This window comes from Cupressus sempervirens, chromosome 3 (assembly GCF_028749045.1).
Source record: "Cupressus sempervirens isolate cs-2001-9-10 chromosome 3, ASM2874904v1, whole genome shotgun sequence".
Classification (NCBI taxonomy): domain Eukaryota; kingdom Viridiplantae; phylum Streptophyta; class Pinopsida; order Cupressales; family Cupressaceae; genus Cupressus; species Cupressus sempervirens.
Window position 1 is genome coordinate 393,474,101 of NC_143120.1, and position 21,921 is coordinate 393,496,021.

The following is a 21,921-nucleotide window of genomic DNA, read 5'->3' on the forward strand; positions in this document are numbered from 1 at the left end:
CTTGTAACATCATTTAGAATTACAATAAAACACTTATGCTAATGTCCATATCCTTGAGATACTCATTTTCATCAAGAAAACATATTTTGATAGCACTACATACATTTTCTTCTTTCTCCTTCAATGACTCCAGCTTATGTTTCACTCTATCCTTTGTCAAAGTGTGAGTATTTGAACACCCATCATTTAAAACATGCTTGTCAAACTATGATGGACTACCCAACAACATGACATATGTCCATAGGCATGATATCACAAAGAACCTCATCCTAGAAGCTTCCTATCTTGAACTTTGCTAGACACTGCTCATTGACCATGACCTTGTAGTCATTGTGTAGCTAGACAATACAATATTCATGTGGATGTTTTTGCCTCTTCAAAATTAACTTCATGGTCATCTTTTTTTATACCCGATTGTTAGTACTTACACCATCAATGATCACATCACAACACTTATCTTCACATTTGTACCTTGTTCAAAACAAGCCCCTCCTTTGATTAGGTTCATTCTCACCACTTAGCAAGACTCTTCTGTTATCTAGGAATTCTCCTCTTTCAACATCTTTAGAATGTGATGATTTGTCTTCTTCATCAACATGCATAAGTTTGGCCTAGCCTTATGTCCTTCTATTAGTCCTTCCTTAGTGCTAAGAACACTCAAACGCTCTATGCCCTTCTTCTCTGTGGTGAAAACATTTTCCACTGAAACCTCCTCTCCTAAATCCTTTTCCTCTTCCTCTTTAATATCTATTGTTTTGGTCATGGAAATGATTGGAATTGTTCCCTCTCTAGTTCTAACTTTTATTTTTGGCCTCATCCTTATTGTTCTGGTTATCATTTCAGCCTCAATAATATTGTCCATCAGATCTTCCACTGCAACATCTTCCACTATTTTTGTTATCAAACTTCTTGTTTAAAATTTCCCCAGCTCTTAGAGTGAAGTCGTATGCTTCCCCAATACTATTCATTTTGATCAGGCTCAATTCCTCTTGGCCTCAACCTATTAAGATAACATGAAAAGTTCTCCTTGTTATCTTCTGTATGGCCTATTTTGATGAGAACTCTTTGGTATACTCTTGAATAGATCTTCTCACTTGCTTCAACCCTTGCATTTTATTTAATAGATCAAGCTCATAATCCATAGGAATGATTTTTCACTTTATTTTTGACATCATTCGATGCCATCTTGTGATTTTGTCCTTCCCTCTTCTATTTCTCTCTAATTGAATCTCTTGTCACCAAATCTTCATATGACCCTTCAATTTGGCCTTTGCAAATTTGACCCTATGCGGATCTTCAATATCTTCATACTCTAAGTATTCCTCCAATTCATTGATCCAACCAATTGATTCGTCTAGGTTAAGATTTCCCAAAAATATGGAAAACTCAAACTTAGGTCTTTTTCCAATCTTAGAAATGGCCCTAAAAATCTTCTCTTTTTTTGGATTCAAAATTGCCTTTTCTTCAACATTTGTTTCTTCTTCTTCATGCTCACTATCATCTGTTACAACAAGATTTATTCCTTTGTGTATTTTCTCTTCCAATGCTAGCATCTATCTCTGGAGGGCTCTAAAACCCTCAGGCATAACACCTATGTGTTAGTTTGTGGTGACTAATTAGGAAAGCCCTATTTTATCAAGATTTTGGGCCGACATGTAATTATTAATTATAACCCTAAAGTGGTATAATACTTGTATAAAAGGGCTTAGGGTTAGGTATTGTTTCATTGTGGTGATACAAAATTGGTTCTTGTGGTGGTATTGAGCTCTAAGGGATTATAGATTGTAATCAGGTTGTAATCACTAGATCATAAACTATTGGACTTGCTATTTGGTGGATGTAACCCGGGGTTTCGGTGAACCACTTTAAATCTTGGTGTCTTGTGTTAGTTTTTGTGTGATCTATTATTTTTTGATATTGGTTATGTTTGCATGTAATTTTTATTTCTATCCATGGTTTAATCCTTACACTATGACGCTTCCACCATGCTCTCTTCATGGAGGCATTTTTGCACTTGCGCTGAAACCCTAGTACAAACTCCCTCATAATTGATGATTTATCCACACACTCAGCCCAAACCATGACCATGGTTCAAATTACCTCCCAATTGGAGATCTATTTATGCACTTAGGTAGTCCTGCTCTAATACCACTTGATGAAGGGTGCTCCCCTTATTACCATGAAAAAAAGAAAAGAACAACACAAATTGAGAGAACAAAATATGAGCTTCTTATTATCATCACAAATGCAAAATTACAAAATTACAACATGCAAATCTACATGGGCATCATCCTTACAACAGTCTGAAAGAAAGAGTTCTGACTATCACCCAAAAATCCTAGACAACCTACGAGCCTTCCTTATATCAATTCTTTTAACTACCCAAGAAGGTCCTAAACACTAAGCCCTAACCCTTGAGGCTGGCCAATGTCATATTATATCATTCATTATACTTAATTGTACATAAGATCGACTCAAGATAATTTATTAATTATATTTTTGGATGGGTCCACTTCTGGAGACAATAACTAGCAAACCATTGACATGATGGGCAATTATAACCCCATTCTAGAATCCTTCACTAGTGATATATAATGACCAATCATTAAAGCATCCATTGATAAAGGTTTTACCTATTTTTAGAGCCATTTAGGCCTTCGTCACTGGACCTAAAACTTGGATATCCAAAATGCTTAGAAAAATCTGCAATGACTATACCAATACATATGGTATGACAATAAAACTCAACTGATAGGCTGATATGTTTAATATGATCCTCCACATATGAGATTAGAACAATTTGAGCATATAATAACAACTTACAAAAATTAGCAAGATACCTCAAATAGAAAATCTATACATGAATATCTCTTATTAAAAACACAAAAATTAGAAAACTAGAAATAGATATTTTTGGGTGATGCAAGATTTCCCTTACACCTAGGATGCTCCTGCATCATCTATCCACCAACAAGAGGTCAACATGTCTATAACAAGTTACCAACACAACTTATCCAAGTCCTTTGCAGTTGTGATTTAGAACCATGATTGGCATCCTCACAACTAAAGAGTCTAGGTCTTGACAAGTCCACCAAGATTAACCACTCTTAGATAAGTCATCAATTAGATCAACCTTCTAGGTCAACTTTTCTCTAATACCATTTAATGTTTTGTGCTCTAGGAGCACTTTGGGGTAAGGAAAAACCCTAACACAAATTTTTTCTTGTAAATGATCTAGCCAACCATTTAGTGAATAAGGACTAAATTTGAAGTCCCAAGATAGGTTTAGGAGGTGTTATTAAGTAGGAGTTAGGGTTGAGTTATGTGTTAAGCAATTAGGTCCTATTAAGCATAGAAATGCTAAAAATTGCTCTATGAGGAAAAATGTGGAAAACATCCTAAAATAGGGAAAGAAGTGTGTACAAAAGGATCCTTAGTTGTTTTAGGATCATTTCATGGTGGTAGAAACCAAATTGGATAAGTTTGGAGGCCTAGAAGGCAAAATTGACAAAAGTTGTCAAAATTGCTCATTAACAACTTTGCAATTTTTTGCAAAGTTCCAATGACAATTTTTGCACTTTTCTAGGAAAAGAAAAGGTTCGTGTTTTTAACTTGACCCAAGGATTTGGATAGTTAGTAAAATTCTATATAAGCATGATCCAAATAATTTGAAGGGGTTAGTTGAATCACATGTATAGACAGTTAATGAAACAAGAAGAATTTTCTAACAGAAAACAAGTTTTTGAGGGATTTCTTGGATAGTTTGAATAGTGTGCTTACTAATCTTGATGAAATAATTTATTGAGTTTATGTATTGAATTTGTGCAAGTTTTTTTTGGACACTATTTTTTATTTTAATAGGTTTACAAAATAAGTGAGTTTCTTCATTTCTCTTGTCCAGTTTTGACACGGTTCCATAGAAGCAGCTAAAGATTGACTTCCCATGGTTGAAAATCCATGGCCTTTGGGAATAAAGTGACATCCTTGTATACTATTTTCATACCAATTTTGGAGGTTGTGGAAGGAAGTTAACTATTTTTACAAGTGAGCCCTAGGAAAGTAAGTGGAATCTTGGCAAGGTATTGTGATGCTTGTAAGGGAGATCAAGATGGAACAGTTGAGTGGCACATGTCAATCTTGATGGTTTAATGATAGAATGGAGTGTCTAATGTCCAAAAACTAGAGAAGAAGGTTTGATGTAGGGTTTAGAAAATTTGGTAAGTGTTTTGTTGTCAATTCCCTTGAAACACTCAAAATAGGGGTTTTCTCTAAATGTACTATATGGACACCATGGAGACCTAAGGCCTAGAATATATTGAATCCTAGGTCAATTATAAAGAAAGTAAAGAAGGTATCAATAAGCCGTGTTAAAACATTTTGTGAGTTAATGGAAGTTCCTTGTTTCTAGGAGGGATAATAGGGGCTCTTAGGGCTACAAGGGAAAATAGAGCAATATTGGCTTGTGGGTATGTGAAACTTAGCAAAATGATGTAGAATGAAATGGAATGTGTCAAGAACCTTAGAAGGAAGGTTCAAACTTTATTTTGACCTACTGGTGGAATTTGGTGGATTTTTCACTTGTTAGGCCAAAAGATGCACAATTAGTGATTTTGGGGTTAGAGGATGGAAACTTGAATTGATTGGAGAGTTTCTTGGTGAAAGGGTACTAAAAGAGAGTCCTCTAGATTATGCTTAGAAAAGGGCCCCTATGAAGGCTAAGAAGTAGCCTTGGTACAAAAAAAAAGGCTCTAGATGAGGAGACTCCCCATCAAAGTAGTATTAGACCCATAAGATTGAGGCTTGTGGTGGTATGTTGTTTCCTATTGAATCAAGTAGATCTAAGAAGATGGTAACCAATGTAGAATTAGATAAAGAGAAAGATGAATAGAAGAAGCTCATGGAAGAGAAGAATAGGCTTCTTGATGAGGCTATAAAAGAGATGAAGGACAAATTGAAGGAAATAGAAGATGCAAATCAAGAAAAGTAAGATGAAGATAGCCTCACCAATAAGGCTAAGAAGAAGGTAGACTTGGAAGATGAGATACCTGAACCTGACCCTCCACTTGGTGAACAAGGATCATTCCTCAAAGCCCTCAAATCATTTGGAGGAAAGAGTCTTGAAAATATTTGACTATTTCATGGGAAGATGGATTTAGAAGTAGTCCTAGAATGGATTGAGAGTATTGAAAAACATTTTGAGTGTGAGGGGATAACAAAGACTCAAAAGGTAAGGTTGGTTAAGTCAAGATTGAAAGGACATACATTAACTTGGCAGAAGTTTGTGCAAGAGGAAAGAGAGAGTGAAGGGAAGAAAACAATACCCAACTAGAAGGCTATGATATCAAAGATAAAGGAGTCCTACTTACCAGAGGATTACGAGATTCAACTTCACAAGTAGAGACAAAATATCAAACAAAAAGATCTTGATGTGGCATCCTACATAGACGAGTTCCAAAATCTATCCTTAAGGTGAAGAGTAAAAACGGTAGAGAGCATCAAGGTGGAAAGGCACTTAAATGGCCTTAAGTGGTGTATCCAAGATGAATTGAGTTTATTTAGTATCAGTATATTGAAAAATTGTTTCCAAATTGTTGGAAAGGTGGAAGAAACATTGAGAAAGAAGAGTGACTTTCACTCTAAAGGTAGAGGTAGAGGTAGAGATTTCAGAGGTAACTCAAGGGGTGGTTCTAGTGGAAGGACCAATGATTAGAGGAGCTATGGAGATTCAAAATGGATTGAGTAGGCCAATGAGACTAATCAAAGAGGAGGCTCTAGTAGAGGCAGAGGATCCAATAATAGTGGTAGAGGAAGGTATGGAAATACTAGTAGGGGATCTCATTTTAGTAACATAAAATGTTAATAATGTGGCAAGTTAGGGTATCATGCTTATAGGTGTCTAGATAAGGAATCAACATCTTACGGAGAGAAGAAAATAACCTATATCCAAGAGGAGGAAAGTCAGAAAGTAGGTGAGGTAGATCTTGAATTAGAAAAGGGTGAGAACCTAATGTTGAGGAGAGTCTCGGTTAAAGAGATAGTAAAGGAATAAGCTAAATATAGAAGATCACTATTTAGAACTCCATGCAATATACTTGGAAAATTATGCAAAGTGATCATAGACTTGGGGTCTACTAATAATTTGATATCAGAAGAGACAGTATAGAAGCTGGTCCAACAAAAATTCTTCATGTGTGTCCTTATAGGGTTACTTGGCTGAATAAAGGGTAGAATATCTTAGTGAATGAACATGTATAGGTGAACATCACCATTGACAAGTACCAAGATAAGGTCCTATGTAATATACTCCCTATGGATTCTTTCGATCTTCTATTAGGAAGTCCTTGGTAGTATGATAGAGAGGAAGTGCATCATGGAAAGTAAAATAAACACTCTTTCAAGAAGGATGCAGTCACCTATAGGATACAATCATTGTTGGAAGAAGATAAGGTGGAGAAGGATAATTCTAAGATATTATTGATGAGTGGCAAAGAGTTCCTTAAGGACCTAAAATAAGGTGAAGGAGTAGGGTATGCCATCATGGTGAAACCAAAGGAGGAGAAGTCATTAACACAAGAACCTATACATGTAGAGGTACAAGATTTGCTAGATCAATTCAAAGATATTATATGTGATGGAGCACCACCAATATTACTCCCAAAGAGACCCATGAGTCATCAAATGACTTCATGCTCTGAGCATCACTACAAATAAAGCTGCATAGAAAATGACACCAAAGAAGAACAAGGAGATAACTAGACAAGTCCAAGAATTGGTTGATAAAGGGCTTATTAGGAAGATCATCAATCCATGTGCAATACCAATGGTCCTAGCACAAAAAAAAGGAGGCAAGTGGAGAATGTATATTAACTCTAAGGAAATTAATAGAATCAAAATTAGATATAGATTTCCTATTCATAGGATATAGGATCTAATGGACTGTCTTGGTGGAGCTAGATACTTTTCTAAAATTGATCTCAAGAGTGGCTATTATCATATTAGGATGAAGGAGGGTGATGAATGGAAGTCTTCATTGAAAACTACTAAGGGTCTTTATGAGTGGTTGGTAATTCCATTTGGCCTTACCAATGCACCAAGTACCTTCATGAGAGTTATGAATGAAGTCTTGAAGGATTACATAGGAGTGTTTCTTGTGGTGTATCAAGATGACATACTTATCTTCAACAAGATAAAGGAGGAACACATGAAGCACTTAGAAATGGTGTTGAAGAAGCTTCAAGAGGAGAAGTTGATAGTGAACATTGAAAAGAGTGAATTCACAAAAGAAGAGCTAGTGTATTTAGGTTTTGTAGTGTCCCAAAGAAGTTTGAAAATGGATAAGAGCAAGGTAGAGGAAATCTTGAGTTGGCCTATTCCTAGATCAACTACTGAGATCAAAACTTTTCATGGCCTAGCACAATTTTATAGGAAATTTTTGAGGAAGTTTAGTGAGATTTGTGTACTAATGAATGACACCATTAAGGGAGGCATGAAGACCAAATTCACATGTACCAAAGTTGCAAATGAAAAAGTTTTGAAAGGTTGAAGAAGGAGGTGGCAACCCAACCAGTATTGGTCTTGCCAAGTTTTGAGAAGCCCTTTGTGGTAGAGTGTGATGCTAGTAATATAGTAGTAGGGGCGTCTTGAGCCAAGAGGGTAGGACTATGGCATTTTTCATTGAGAGACTTAATGAAGCCAAGAAAAGATACTCAATATATGAATTTGAGTTTTATGCACTTGTTCAAGCCCTTAAGAAATGGAGGCATTACCTATTGCCTAAGGAGTTTGTTGTCTTTACTAACAACCAAGACTGAAGTTTTATCAATTCATAGGATAAGCTTAACTTGAGGCAAATCAAATGAATGGAATTCTTGAAGTCCTACACTTTTAATACCAAGCACAAGAAAGACACCAAAAAATAAGGTGGTAGATTATTTGGGAAGAAGACTACTCACTATTTAGGAGGTCAAGTTGCAAAGTGTTGGGCTTGAAGGATTCAAGGATATGTGTGGTAAAGATACTAATTTCTTAGAGGCATACAAGGTATGTGCTAATTTTGAGAATCATTTTTATAGTTAGTTTTCTGAGTATACATTGCAAAATGGCTTATTGTTTAAGGGTCAATAATTGTGCATCCCAAGGGGATCCATGAGAGATAATCTCATACAGGAGAAACACAATGGTAGCATAAGTGGGCATTTTGGCCTCAACAATACCCTAGACCTAGTGAAAAGGTTTTCTTATTGGCCAAAGATGCAAAGAGATGGAAGGAGGTATGTAGAGAAATGTGGTATATGTCAGAAGGCATTCCTAGTAAGTCACAAATGAAGATTATTGGGCCATGCCTATAAGGTTGACCTACTAAAAGACATGTTTATCTCTCCCATTTTCAATGTTAAATACTTGATACCTTACAAGGGTCCAGGTATTAATGAAGAGGAATATCAGAAAAAGCTACACATGGATACATCAAACTGGTAGGTACCTGAGAAGAAGAAACCACAAGTGGAAAAGATACTGGATACTAGGGTGAAAAAGAGCATAAGAAACAAGGCTTACAAAGGGCATCTGGTGAAATGGAAGGATACTCCTGAAGCTAAGGTGGCTAAGAGTGACTTCAAGAAGCATGGCATCAACAAAGAGTTCCTTTCACCATAGGTACCTTAAGATTCTTCTTGTAGGGGGTGTTAGTTTGTGGTGATTGATCAAGAAAGTATTGTACATACTTCATAAATTCTTTGGGGTTCGGGGCATAGGCCCAAATTTTTTTTTTGGGCTACTATTTTCCAATGGCACAAAATTTTGGGCTACTATTCACTATTCACCAATGGAACAACATTTTGAGCTACTATTCACCAATTGGCTATTGCTTATATTTTCCAATTTATGGCCAATATGTTGTAACTAGTTTTAACCCTAAAGTGGCACAAATACTTATATAAGAAGGGCTTAGGGTTAGGGATTGTTTGATAAGGTGTGATGCAAAAATTGGTTCTTGTGGTGGTATTGAGTTGTAAGGGATTATAGATTGTAATCAAGTTGTAATCATTGGATCCTAAAAATATTGGACTTGCTATTTGGTGGATGTAGCCCAGGGTTTGGGTGAACCATGTTAAATCTTGGTGTCTTGTATTCTTTTCTGTGTGATCTATTTTTTTTTATATTGATTATATTTGCATGTAATTGTTATTTCTATCTAAGGTGTAATCCTAACAAGTGGTATCAGAGCAAGGTTGTCTTTTAGTTATCCTCTACAAGAAAGTCTCATGCTTGAGTGGGAGTCTCATAGTTGAGTGGGAGCAATGGCAAATGAAGGTAATTTGAGGGTTGAAAAGTTTAATGGGCAGAACTTTCAAATATGGAAGATGCAAATGGAAGACTATCTTTATCAAAAGAATTAATGGAAGCCATTGGAAGGCAAAACCAAGAATTAGGGATCTATATCAAATGACGACTGAGATCTTTTAGATAAAAAGGAACTTGGAAGCATTTGATTATGCCTGGCACCATCAATGGCATTTAATATTACAAAAGCAAAGACAACATAAGAGTTGATGCAAACCCTAGAGAAACTGTATGAAAAACTCTCCACTTCAAACAAGGTATTTCTCATGAAGCATTTATTTAATATGAAAATGGAAAAAGGTGGATCTATTATAGATCATTTAAATGAGTTTAATACTAGTACTAGTCAGTTATATTTTGCGGATATCAATTTTGATGAAGAAATTAGGGCTCTCTTGATTTTGTGTTCTTTGCCTGAAAGCTAGAATGGCTTGGTAATGGTTGTGAGTAATTATGTTCCTAGATCTAGTACCCTAAAATATGATGATGTGATCAATGTTATTTTGAGGGAGAAAACTTGTATGAAATCCTCAAGTGGATCTACATCAGGAAGTGCTTTGAATGCGCAAAGCAGAGGTAGAATGGTTGAAAGAGGAAATAATTCTAGAAATTGTGGAAAATCAAGAGGAAAGTCAAAGGGGAGGAGGTCTCAATTGAGAGGACTGAATGACTACTGGTACTGTGGGAAACTAGGGCATAAAAAGAAAGATTGTTGGACTCGAAAGAAAAATGAAGGAGATAAACTAGATGGAGACAAGGAGGTAAATGTGGTAAGTAACAAATCTGAAGAGGATGTTTTGCTTCTATCTTTAGAAAGTGTTGATGATTCATGGGTTTTAGATTCTAGTACTTCATTTCATGCTACACCTCATAGAGGTCATTTCATTGATTATGTCCAAGGGGCTCTTGGTCTTGTTTATTTGAGGGACAATGAACCCTATCAAATTATTGGAAAGGGAAAAATTAAGATTAAGTTGCAGAGTGGGAATCATTGGCTACTACATGAGGTAAGACATGTTCCAAGGCTGAGTAGGACTTTAATTTCAACAAGGAAACTCAGTGATGAGGGTTGTGTAGTTACTTTTAATGATAAAAATTGGAAGCTTTCAAAAGGTTCCCTTGTAGTATCAAAAGGTGTCAAAGTAGGCACCTTATATCTTTGTATAGGTCATATTGTTCCTTCTACTTTATTGTTTCAAAGAAAATAAATGTTTAGGAACAGTTGTTGTAGTTGAGCAAGGAGAACAAATAGCTACTGTAGATTTTGATACAACATTATGGCACTACAGACTTGGGCACATGAGTGAGAAAGGGATGAAAGTACTTCATTCAAAGATAGTTTTACAAGGTCTAAAATGTGTTAATATGGATTTTTGTGAAAGTTGTGTGTATGGAAAAAAAAAGAGAGTGAGTTTTGTGAAGACTGGGAAGGAAAATAAAAGGGACAAATTAGAGTTTGTGCATAAAAATGTATGGGGATCAGGTCAGGTATCTTCCCTTGGTGGCTCCCATTATTATGTAACCTTTATTGATGATGTAACTAGAAAAGTATGGGTTTATTTCCTGAGAAATATGATGTATTTGAAAGTTTTAAGAAATGGAAATGCTTGGTTGAAAATAAGACTGGTAAGAAATTAAAATGTCTCAAATCTGATAATGGTGGTGAGTATTGTAGTCATGAATTTGAAGATTATTTCTCCACTAACGGTATTCGTATACAAAAAACTATTCCAAGGACTCCATAGGAAAATGGAATGGTTGAACACATGAATAGGATTACAATGGAGCATGCAAGGGGCATGAGGTTGCATGTTGGGTTTCCCTTACACATGTGGGTAGAGGATGTCAATATTGTTGTATATTTGATTAATAGAGGTCCCTTTACTCCTTTGGGTTGTCGTACTCTAGAGGAAGCATAGAATGGTAAGAAGGTGAGTTATTCTTTTCTCAAAACCTTCTATTGTGAAGCATTTTCTCATATAGATTGTGAAAATAGAACCAAGCTAGAAGCTAAGTCAAAGAAATGTGTATTTTTTGAATATGGCATTAATGAATTTGGTTATAAACTTTAGGATTTTGAAAATTGTAAAATTGCAAGAAGTAGGGATGTCATATTCAATGAGAAAGTGTTGTACAAAGATTTGTTGCAACAACATGAGAAGAAAGAAGATGATTATGTAGCGTTGGATGATACTCCAAAATATGATGTTCCAACAATTCCTCATGATGTGAAAAAACCGCAACAACAAATACCACACACACGCGTGAATTTTAGATGATCAACAAGGCTAATTCGACCTCCAAAAAGATTTTCTCCCTCTTTGTATTCTATTTTACTAATAGATGCTGGTGAACCTGAATGTTATAATAAAGTTGTGCAGGTGGATACTAAGATTTAGTGGGAGTCTAAAATGAAAGACGAAATGGACTCTTTGCTAAAAAATAAGACTTGGGATTTATGCAAATTGCCTGCAGGTAAAAAGGCTTTATAGAATAAGTGGGTTTATAGTTTGAAAGAAGAGGATGGAGGTAAGAAAATATTTAAATCCAAGTTAGTTGTAAAAGGACTTGCACAAAAAAAGACATTGATTTTGATGAGATATTCTCTCCTCTTGTTAAAATGACTTCTATTCGCACTATTTTAAGTATTGTGGGTACTAAAGATTTGCATTTGGAGCAACTTGATGTTAAAACAACCTTCCTACATGGTGATTTGGATGAAGAGATATATATGGCTTAGTCATAGGGATTTGAGGTCAAAGGTAAGGAGAACTTAGTGTGCAAATTGAAAAGAAATTTATATGGCTTGAAGCAAGCACCTCGACAATGGCATTTGAAATTTGATAGTTTTGTGCATGAGTATGGATATAGCAGGTGTCATTTAGATCATTATGTTTATTTTAAGAGGTTGGATGATGAAAACTACATGTTATTTTATGTTTATAAGTTGATGATATGCTTGTAGTTGGGTCTAACATGAATCATATTAAGGGGTTGAAATGCCAGTTAGCACATGCATTTTCTATGTAGAAAAAAATCTTTGGTATGAAGATTTGCAAAGATAGGAAGAATAGAAAATTGATGCTATCATAGGCTAATTATGTTGAGAAGGTGTTGCTACATTTCTCTATGGAGAATGCTAAAGCTGTCAGTACACCTCTACCTAGTCATTTGAAGTTGACTAAGGAGATGTGTCCCAAGACACAAGAAGAGGAGGAAAAGATGTCCAAGGTACCTTATGCTTTAGCTATATTAAGCTTGATGTGTGTTATGGTATGTATTAGGCCAAATATTGCACATGAAGTGGGGGTTGTTAGTAGGTATATGAGTCATCAAGGGCTTGAGCATTGGAATGTAGTTAAATGGATTCTTAGATACTTGAGAGGAACATCTAGTAAGTGCTTATGTTTTGGGGGTTCTACTACTGATTTATAAGGATATGTTGACTTAGATTTGGTAGAGGATATTGATACTAGGTGGAGTACTATAGGTTATGTATTTACTATTGGTGGGGCAACCACGAGCTAGGTTTCTAGGTTACAAAAGGTTAATGCTTTATCCACTACAGAGGAAGAGTATGTTGCTGCTATAGAGGCATCCAAGAAGATGATATGGCTTCAGTTCTTCTTGGAAGAATTGGGACACCCTCAAAGGGATAGTTATTTGTTTACAGATAGTCATAGTGCCATTCATCTTGCATAGAATTCAGCTCTAAATTCAAAGGCAAAACACATTTAGTTGTGGTACCATTTCATTTGGTTAGTTTTGGATGATGGATAGTTAAAGATGGATAAGATACATATAGATGAAAATCCAACATATATTTTTACAAAGGTAGTGACAAGGGAGAAGCTAAATTCCTCTTCAGCTTTGGTTGGTCTTCTATACTTAACCTAAATAAAAGAACAACAATGTCCAGGGTAGTTTGATCCAATGGGAGCCCCATGTGGTAGTAGTATTGTTATAGGATCAGTCTCCAAGTGGAAGATTGTTGTCTAATGTGGAGTCTAATCAGCCCCCAAGTGGGAGATTGTTAGTTTGTGGTGACTGATCAGGAAAGTACCGTCACCAATGGCACAAAATTTTGTGCTACTATTCGCCATTCGCCACTGACACAAAATTTTGGGCTACTATTCACTAATTGGCTATTGCTCACATTCGCCAGTTTATGGTTGACATGTTGTAACTAGTTTTAACCCTAAAGCGGCACAAATACTTGTATAAGAAGGGCTTAGGGTTAGGGATTGTTTGATAAGATGTGGTGCAAAAATTGGTTCTTGCAACAATATTGAGCTATAAGGAATTACAGATTGTAATTAGGTTGTAATCATTGGATCATAATAATTTTGGACTTGTTGTTTGGTGGACATAGCCTAGGGTTAGGTGAACCACGTTAAATCTTGGTGTCTTATATTCTTTTCTGTGTGATCTATTATTTTCTAATATTGATTATATTTGCATGTAAGTGTTTTTTCTATCTGAGGTTTACTTCTAACAAGGGGAGCATGGTATAGGGGCTCCTTAGGGTAAGGCAAAACCTTAACACAAGTTTTGGCTTATAAATGGTCTATCCAATCATTTAATGAATAACAAATGAATGTGAAGTCCCAAGATAAGTTTAGGAGGTGTGATTAAATAGGAGTTAAGGTTGAGTTACGTTTTACACAATTAGGTCCTCTTAAGCCTAGAAATGCTAAAAATTGCTCTAGGAGGCAAAGTGCCTAAAATAGGGCAAGAAGTGTCTAGAAAAGGGTCCTTAGTTTTTTTAGGATCATTTCATGGTGGTAGAAACCAAATTGGATAATTTTGGAGGCGTAGAAGGAAAAATTGACAAAAGTTGTCAAAATTGCTCATTGATAACTTTGCAATTTTTTCCAAAGTTGCAATGACAATTTTTGCACTTTTCTAGGAAAAGGCAAGGTGAGTGTTTGAAAATCGACCTAAAGGTTTGAATAGTTAGTTGAAGTCTATATAAGCATGACCCAACTCATTTCAGGGGGTTGGTTGAATCACACGTATGGACAATTAATGAAATAAGAAGGATTTGCTAGCAGAAAACGAGTTTTGGAAGGATTTCTTAGATAGTTTGATTGGTGTGCTTACTATTATTGATGGAATAATTTCTTGAGTTCATGTATTGAATCTATGCAAGTTTTTTTTGGTCTCTATTTTTTATTTTAGTAGGTTTATAAAATTAGCGAGTTTCTTCAACCCTATTGTCCAGTTTTGACAAGGTTCCATAGAAATGGCTAAAGCTTGACTTCCCATGGTTGAAAATCCATGGCCTTTGGGAATCAAGTAACAAACTTTGTATACTATATACATACCATTTTTGGAGGTTTTGGAAGGTGGTTAACAATTTTTACAAGCAAGCCATAGGCAAGCAAGTAGAAGCTTGGGAAGGTGATGTGATGCTTGTAAGAGAGTTCAAGATGGAACAATGGAGTGACACGTGCCAATCTTGATGGGGTAATGATAGTATGGGGTGTCTAGTGTCCACAAACTAGAGGAGAAGGTTTAATGCAAGGTTTAGAACATTTGGTAAGTGTTTTGTTGTCATTTCCCTTGAAACCCTCAAAATATGGGTTTTTTGAAAAGGTACTATACGGACACCATGGAGACCTAAGGTCTGGAAAATCTTCAACCCTAGGTTGATTAGAAATAAAGTCTAGAAGGCATCAATAGGCCTTTTAAGAGATTTTTTTTAGTTAATGGAGGTTCCTTGTTTCTAGGAGGGCTAACAGGGGCTCTTAGGGCTACAAGGGCAAACAAAACAATATTGGCTTGTGGGTGTGTGAAACATAGAGAAATGATACATAATGACATGGAATGTGTCAAGAACCTCGAAAGGAAGGTTCAAACTTGATTTTGACCTACTGGTGGCATTTGGTGGAGTTTTGGCTTGTTAGGCCAAAAGATGCACAGTTAGTGATTTTGGAGTCAAAGGATGAAAACTTGAATTGATTGGAGAGTTTCTTGGTGAAAGGGAATGAGAAGATAATCCTCTAGGTTAGGGTTAGAGAAGGGACCCTAAGAAGGCTAAGAAGTAGCCTTGGTAGAGAAAAAAGACTCTAGCTGAAGAGACTCCCCATCACAATACATGGCTAGTGTATCCCCAAAGGAGATGGCCAAACCCGAAAAAATACAACACAATAAAAGTATAACAAGATACAATTGAACAAACTCTTTTATTATTGATAGACCTGGAATTACATCAATTGAACCACATACATGCTAGGTTGTAAGGCCTTCCCAGTTACAACCAATACATTTTAGATTACAAACCAAACCCTAATACTTTGACCTATCCTCTTGGTCTATTGACCATCATGATTTACAAGACTCAATAACATTACATATATATCCATCAAGATACATAGGTCGTCTTTGAGTTCAAATTCTCCAATAATAGGAAACATGTTATACAATATAGGATTGATCATCAATAAATTAATGAGAAAATACATAATACATTATAAGAAATTTAGCGACCTTAGATATAGGTCCACATGTCATCCAACTATCTAGATTCAAGAGCACATAAGCTAAGTCCTAAATATAGAAGCTCACTAAAATTAATGACATGCATCATATGAAGAACAATATACGAAATCAAGACCTGAGAGATGGAGCATAACTCTAACCAATTTTAACATTGAATTATGTAAACATATGATAATGATCCAAGACAGGTCCACAATATGAAGCCAAGCTCGCGAAATGTGGAAACAAAAATCAAGTGACCTCCAAATCAAATTGTAAGATAGATAACTGGAAAACATAAAACAAAGCAAGTATCTTTTGGGAGATGCAAGATTGTCAACAAACCAAGGATGCTCCTGCATCAATTATGCTTTAGGTGAAGATGGTAGTTAATGTCATTGATTTGAACTCTATAGACATGTTCAATGCTCTCTCCCTAAATATAAATATTAAATTTGAAATTTCACTTTTAAAGGCTTTTCTTAACAATGAAATGTTTGAATGGTGTAAGACATTAGTTTACATTTCAAATTAAGATAACCTTTTAGAACTTATAAGAGTGGGATTGATAACTAATTGAATCAGATGAATCCCTTGTTTGAAACAAGTATTTGGTTCAAACCTAATAAAACACCTTTATAATTAATATGTCCCTAAGTTTGTTTTATACGCTATTTAAGACTTGTAATAAGCATAACTCTTTTGTAATACATTTTCCTAAGTTAGCATCATAGTCTATATGTGACCCGTGTGATCTCATGTGCAATCAAACACTATATCATGAGACCTTATCTATGGTTCCAATACTTTTGCAACAAATAAAATCCAAGTTTGCATTGCATGTTTGAGATTGTAATCCTCAAGTCTACATAATGACTTGCATAGGACTCTTGCAAACCCAAGTACATTTGAACATGATTACTCTATAAAATTTGGAATTCTTGTGATAAATAAAACACATTTATAATGCATAAATCTCTAAGTTTGCACACTCTTGTAATGATAATCATAATTGAACACAATCACATATGATCTTATGGAGATCTCACAACACTCTTGTAATAAGTCAATGAAGTCTATAATATATGTTTGAAACTCTTATGCTCCCTAAGTTTACATCATGACCTATAGACTACTAAGTCCCCCAAATACAATTACTTATAACCACTATATGACTTCAAAGACAATCACCCACAATCACATGTAATCATATCCTAAAGAAAGTAAATTCAAAATTGCCACTTAACCACTACATTCTACATTTTGTGATAAACAAAATTAAAGTGAATTTGAGCAGTTGTTTATAAAAATGGTGTTGATTAAGACAACTCCATTTAGTAAGGAGAAAGCAGTTGAGCTTGGAGGTGCCCCTCTTCCTACTGCCTTGCTTTCCCGCGTTTTTATAAGTTATTCATTACATTTTATGTTTGTTTTTTCAAACTTCAATTTAATTTAATTTGCTTACCTCCAATCACGTCCTCACCAATTCTTTCTCCCTTACCTAACGTAACACCATTTTCTTTCTTTCTTTTGATTTGATGTTGCACGGATATTTATTTTTGTACGTTACATATACCAAAGTCAAAAATCCATTATGAAATAACTTATTAATCACGACATAGGAATTTATAGGGAGTCTTAAAATAACATTATAATTATTAGTTTTAAGCTCATAAAATGTACTTTAAATTTAAGCTAAGATTAAATTGAACTTTCAAGAATATGTATTTGTGTGGAGTCTCTAGAGGTAAACAAGTGGTCATAATAAAATAGCATCTAAGAATAATTAACTAAATTATAAGGATAACATTTTTAAAAATGTAAATTTTTTTTTTTTTGATTAATTAGAATCTCACCTAATCTCCAACACAAGTTTGGATTTATAATTGATAATGTAATAACAAATCAATATAGGAATACATCAGCTAAATAAATAATATTTAGTTTTTAATTTAATAAGGATAAGATTGTCATTCATATTATTATATGATTTGTTATTGTATTTGACAAGGTAGATCTATAGTGTACATAAGAGTATGGGTATATTTCTCATGGTTATTACTAGCAATAGCATTTGATGTGCAATGTGTATGTTGATGGTGCATGGAAGTTCAATTGGAGAAATGTCTAGTCTAATTTTTGTATACATTTTTATGAATACCATAACTTTAATTGGTAAGTAATTTAGAAAACAATATTGTTTGAATCATGGAGGAAGGGAGGGAGTTGAAACTACTTTAAAAATAATGATCATCAAATTTCTTGTTAACATTTAAACTAAAATATTTTGTGTGAATAATGATTCTTGAACATATTAAAAATTTGATGTTGCCATATTTTTTTCCCTCTTTTTAGTACGCATTATTTTGTAATTGATCAATGATAATATATAGAGGATTTCTTTTTTGAATTTATTTTTGATTATTTAAATTCATGCATGGAGGAGAGGTAGATATATATAAAAAGTGATAGAGAGGGAGGAAGAGAAATAAAGAAAGGATATATATATATATATATATATATATATATTTGTGTGTGTGTGTGTGTACATATGTATGCATGCATGCATGTAGAGAGAGAGAGAGAGAGAGAGAGAGAGAGAGAGAGAGAGAGAGAGAGAGAGAGAGAGAGCAAAATCTAAAGATTCCAATAAACTAAAATTTAAAATTAAATTAAACCTATTAAAAAAATCAATTCAATTTATAATGTAACTAATTTAACCCCCTCTGTGTGCACATGTGTGTATCTATATATCAAAGTATAAACTTAAGCTAAATAACATCTTTTTTTTGAATTCGGTGATAACTTGATCTATAATGTAAATTTGTAAAAAAACATTTATCTTCATTCACATCTAGTAAGTCATCTATGATAGAAATACAAAACTTATTTTTGATGGTATATGTGTTGAATACTAAATATTTTGGAACATGTGCCAATTTGTATCCTCCTTATGCATCAACATCTCTTGGTCAATTTTTTCATTTTCATTTTTGTATATATGGGTAACTTTAAGGCCTAGTGTTAGATATATAAAATGGGGGAGAGGTAGATATATATAAAAATAGATAGAGAGGGAGGAAGAGAAATAGAGAGATAATTAACAAATGTGTGTGTGTGTGTGTGTGTGTGTGTGTGTGTGTGTGTGTGTGCACAGAGAGAGAGAGAGAGAGAGAGAGAGAGAGAGAGAGATTATAAAAACAAAGTCTAACGATCCCAATAAACTAAAATTTAAAATTAAATTAAACCTATTTATAAAATTCAATTCAATTTATAATGTTATTAATTTAACCCCCTCTATGCATGCATGTATATATCTATATATCAAAGTATAAACTTAAGCTAAAGAACATCCCTTTTTTTCAAATTTGGTGATAACTCAAGATCTATAATGTAATTTTGTAAAAACCATTTATCTTCATTCACATCTTGTAAGTCATCTGTGGTAGAAATACTAAACTTATTTTTGATGGTGTACACGTTGAACACTAAATATTTTTGGAACATGTGCCAAGTTCTATCCTCCTTATGCATCAACATCTCTTGGTCAATTTTTATGGGTACCTTTAAGGCATAGTGTTTTGTGTCTAGCTTGCCAACACTAGTTATATGGTATAATCATGATCACTCTTAGGAGGAATCAATATAGGCATATTTCTTAGTGATCTATAATTGATTATAAACTTAGATGGGCATTATCATTTGATTGATAAGCTTCTAATGAAAATAATTGGGCTAAAATCCCATCAAAAATTTTCGAAGTTTGTTTAGTGCTCCCCTCAAGATTCGTGACAAGGGCTTAATCTCCTTCTATGTACTATAAGTTGAGTGGTTGTATTGGGCATTAACAGATTGGCCTTTTAGTGAAACAACAACCCCATTCTAACAAGTGGTATTAGAGCTTGGTCACAGGTTCAAATCTCCTCGAGTAATGTTGAGAGGGGAATTATTGGACTAACTGCCAGCCTTCCCCTTCAAGATCGGTGACATGGCTCAAATGCCTCCTGTGTTCTATAAGTCTAGTGGTTGTATTGGACATTAATAGGTCAATCTTTTTGGTGCAACAAAAACTTTAGCTTATAACAAGCTGCCAACCATCCCCTTAAAGATTCATGACATGGCTTAAGCGCCTCCTATGTTCTATAAGTCTAGTGATTGTATCGAGCATTAATAGGTCAATCTTTTGGTGCAATGACAACTCTAGCTTATAACAAGCTGCCAACCTTCCCCTTAAAGATTCATGGCATGGCTTAACCACCTCCTATGTTCTATAAGTCTATTGGTTGTATTGGGCATTAATAGGTCAATCTTTTGGTGCAATGACAACTCTAGCTTGTAACAAGTGGTATTAGATCTTGGTCATAGGTTTGAATTCTCAAACCCTCAGGTAACACTTAGGGGGAGATTGAAGTTTGTTTAGCATTCCCCTTGGGATTCATGACAAGGGCTTAACTGCCTCCTATGTACTATAAGTTGAGTGGTTGTATCGGGCATTGACAAATCAGTCTTTTGGTGCAACGACAACCCCACTAACACAAAACATATCCTAAGAAGATTTTGCATTTGATTAGAGTTTAAATACATTAAGACTTTACATTAGACCCACCTAGCTCACCATATTCCTTTAATACAAAGCAATTCATTTTCATTGCATATATGTCCTTGACTATATTTTCATCAAAATTGAAACAAAACACTTTTAAGATCTTCTCCTTAACTCACCTTACTATCAAACTAGTAGGTTAAGGAAAAACTCATGTAGGAGATCTCTTGTACTTTATATTTATGACCTTTAATCACATATTTCCAAATAATTCTCCTCAACTTGTCTTGACAAAATCGTTCACAATGACATAGATTGTGGTTGGAACACATTTAACTCATTTTTTATGTGGTCCTCTAAAACTCCTACAAGTATTTTCTTAAAAATTTCTTTTGTAACATTCTTTACTTATAAAATAAGCTCTTGAAATTGGTTATTATATTCCTTGATTGTAGCAATTTTCTTTAATTTATTGAGTTGGAAGAAGTTTCCATCCAAAAAATTATTTCCATAAGGGTTAGTAAGTTCCTCTTGAAAATTTACTATGTGATTGTATCATTGTTAGTTGTTCATCCTAACAATTTCAAGCTCTATGTGGAACCTAATTTAATGTAGTTTCTCATAGCTCATTTTATGCCCATTTGTGCTCCATCCTAACCTAAAAATGAATTGACGAGTCTATAACTTGATCATTATCAAATAGAAAAATGAAAATTAGGTCCTATGTTAATGATCTTGATACTTGGTACACTTTTTTAGAAACCCCTTTTTAGGTGGACCCAAGTGGTTAGCACCCTAGCCCATCTAAGGGTGGGGGGTGCAAAATTCAAGTATTATAGGTGTCAACATTTGCCTTTATAATCTAGTCATAATTTTAATATGTGGTTGTTGTTTTTCATCCTACATTTGACATAACCTTGTGATACATATACAAAGAATACCTTTTATCCTTTACAAGGGGATACAACCAAAATGTACTCATCTCTTGGAAATACAATACGGAAAGTAAACTTTGAGAGTTGGGGGGGGGGGGGGGGGGGGGTGTGTGTGTGGTGGGGGTGGGGAGGTGAATCAGTACTTCAAAAATTCAACTGTAAAATCATTCACCACAGATCCATCTCACAATTTGTATGTAAATTGAAATACCAAATTAAGTATATACATCCATAGCATGAAAGAAAATAACTTTCAACACATATGACACAATATATGATTACCCAAAGACCCTACAATGAGAAGGTAAACCTGGGCTAGGGATGACACCCACAAATCTTCACTATTGTAGTTGTAAAGTGTATCCAATGAAGGTTACAATATTTGATCATGAGACATGATCTACCCTATGAAAGGTTTGCCCTGTTAAAGGCTTAAAATATTGTTAGATCTTACCTTGTAAGAAGATTTCAACACCCTGTTAGAAGTGTGCCTGGTTAAAGGAATTCAACTTACAATGAAGTAAGCACCCTATTAAAGGATTTACAATAGCTTGTTAAGACTACTCTGTTAAGAGATTTAACTGATTCACCCTTGAGAATGTCTCAAAAATGATCTTG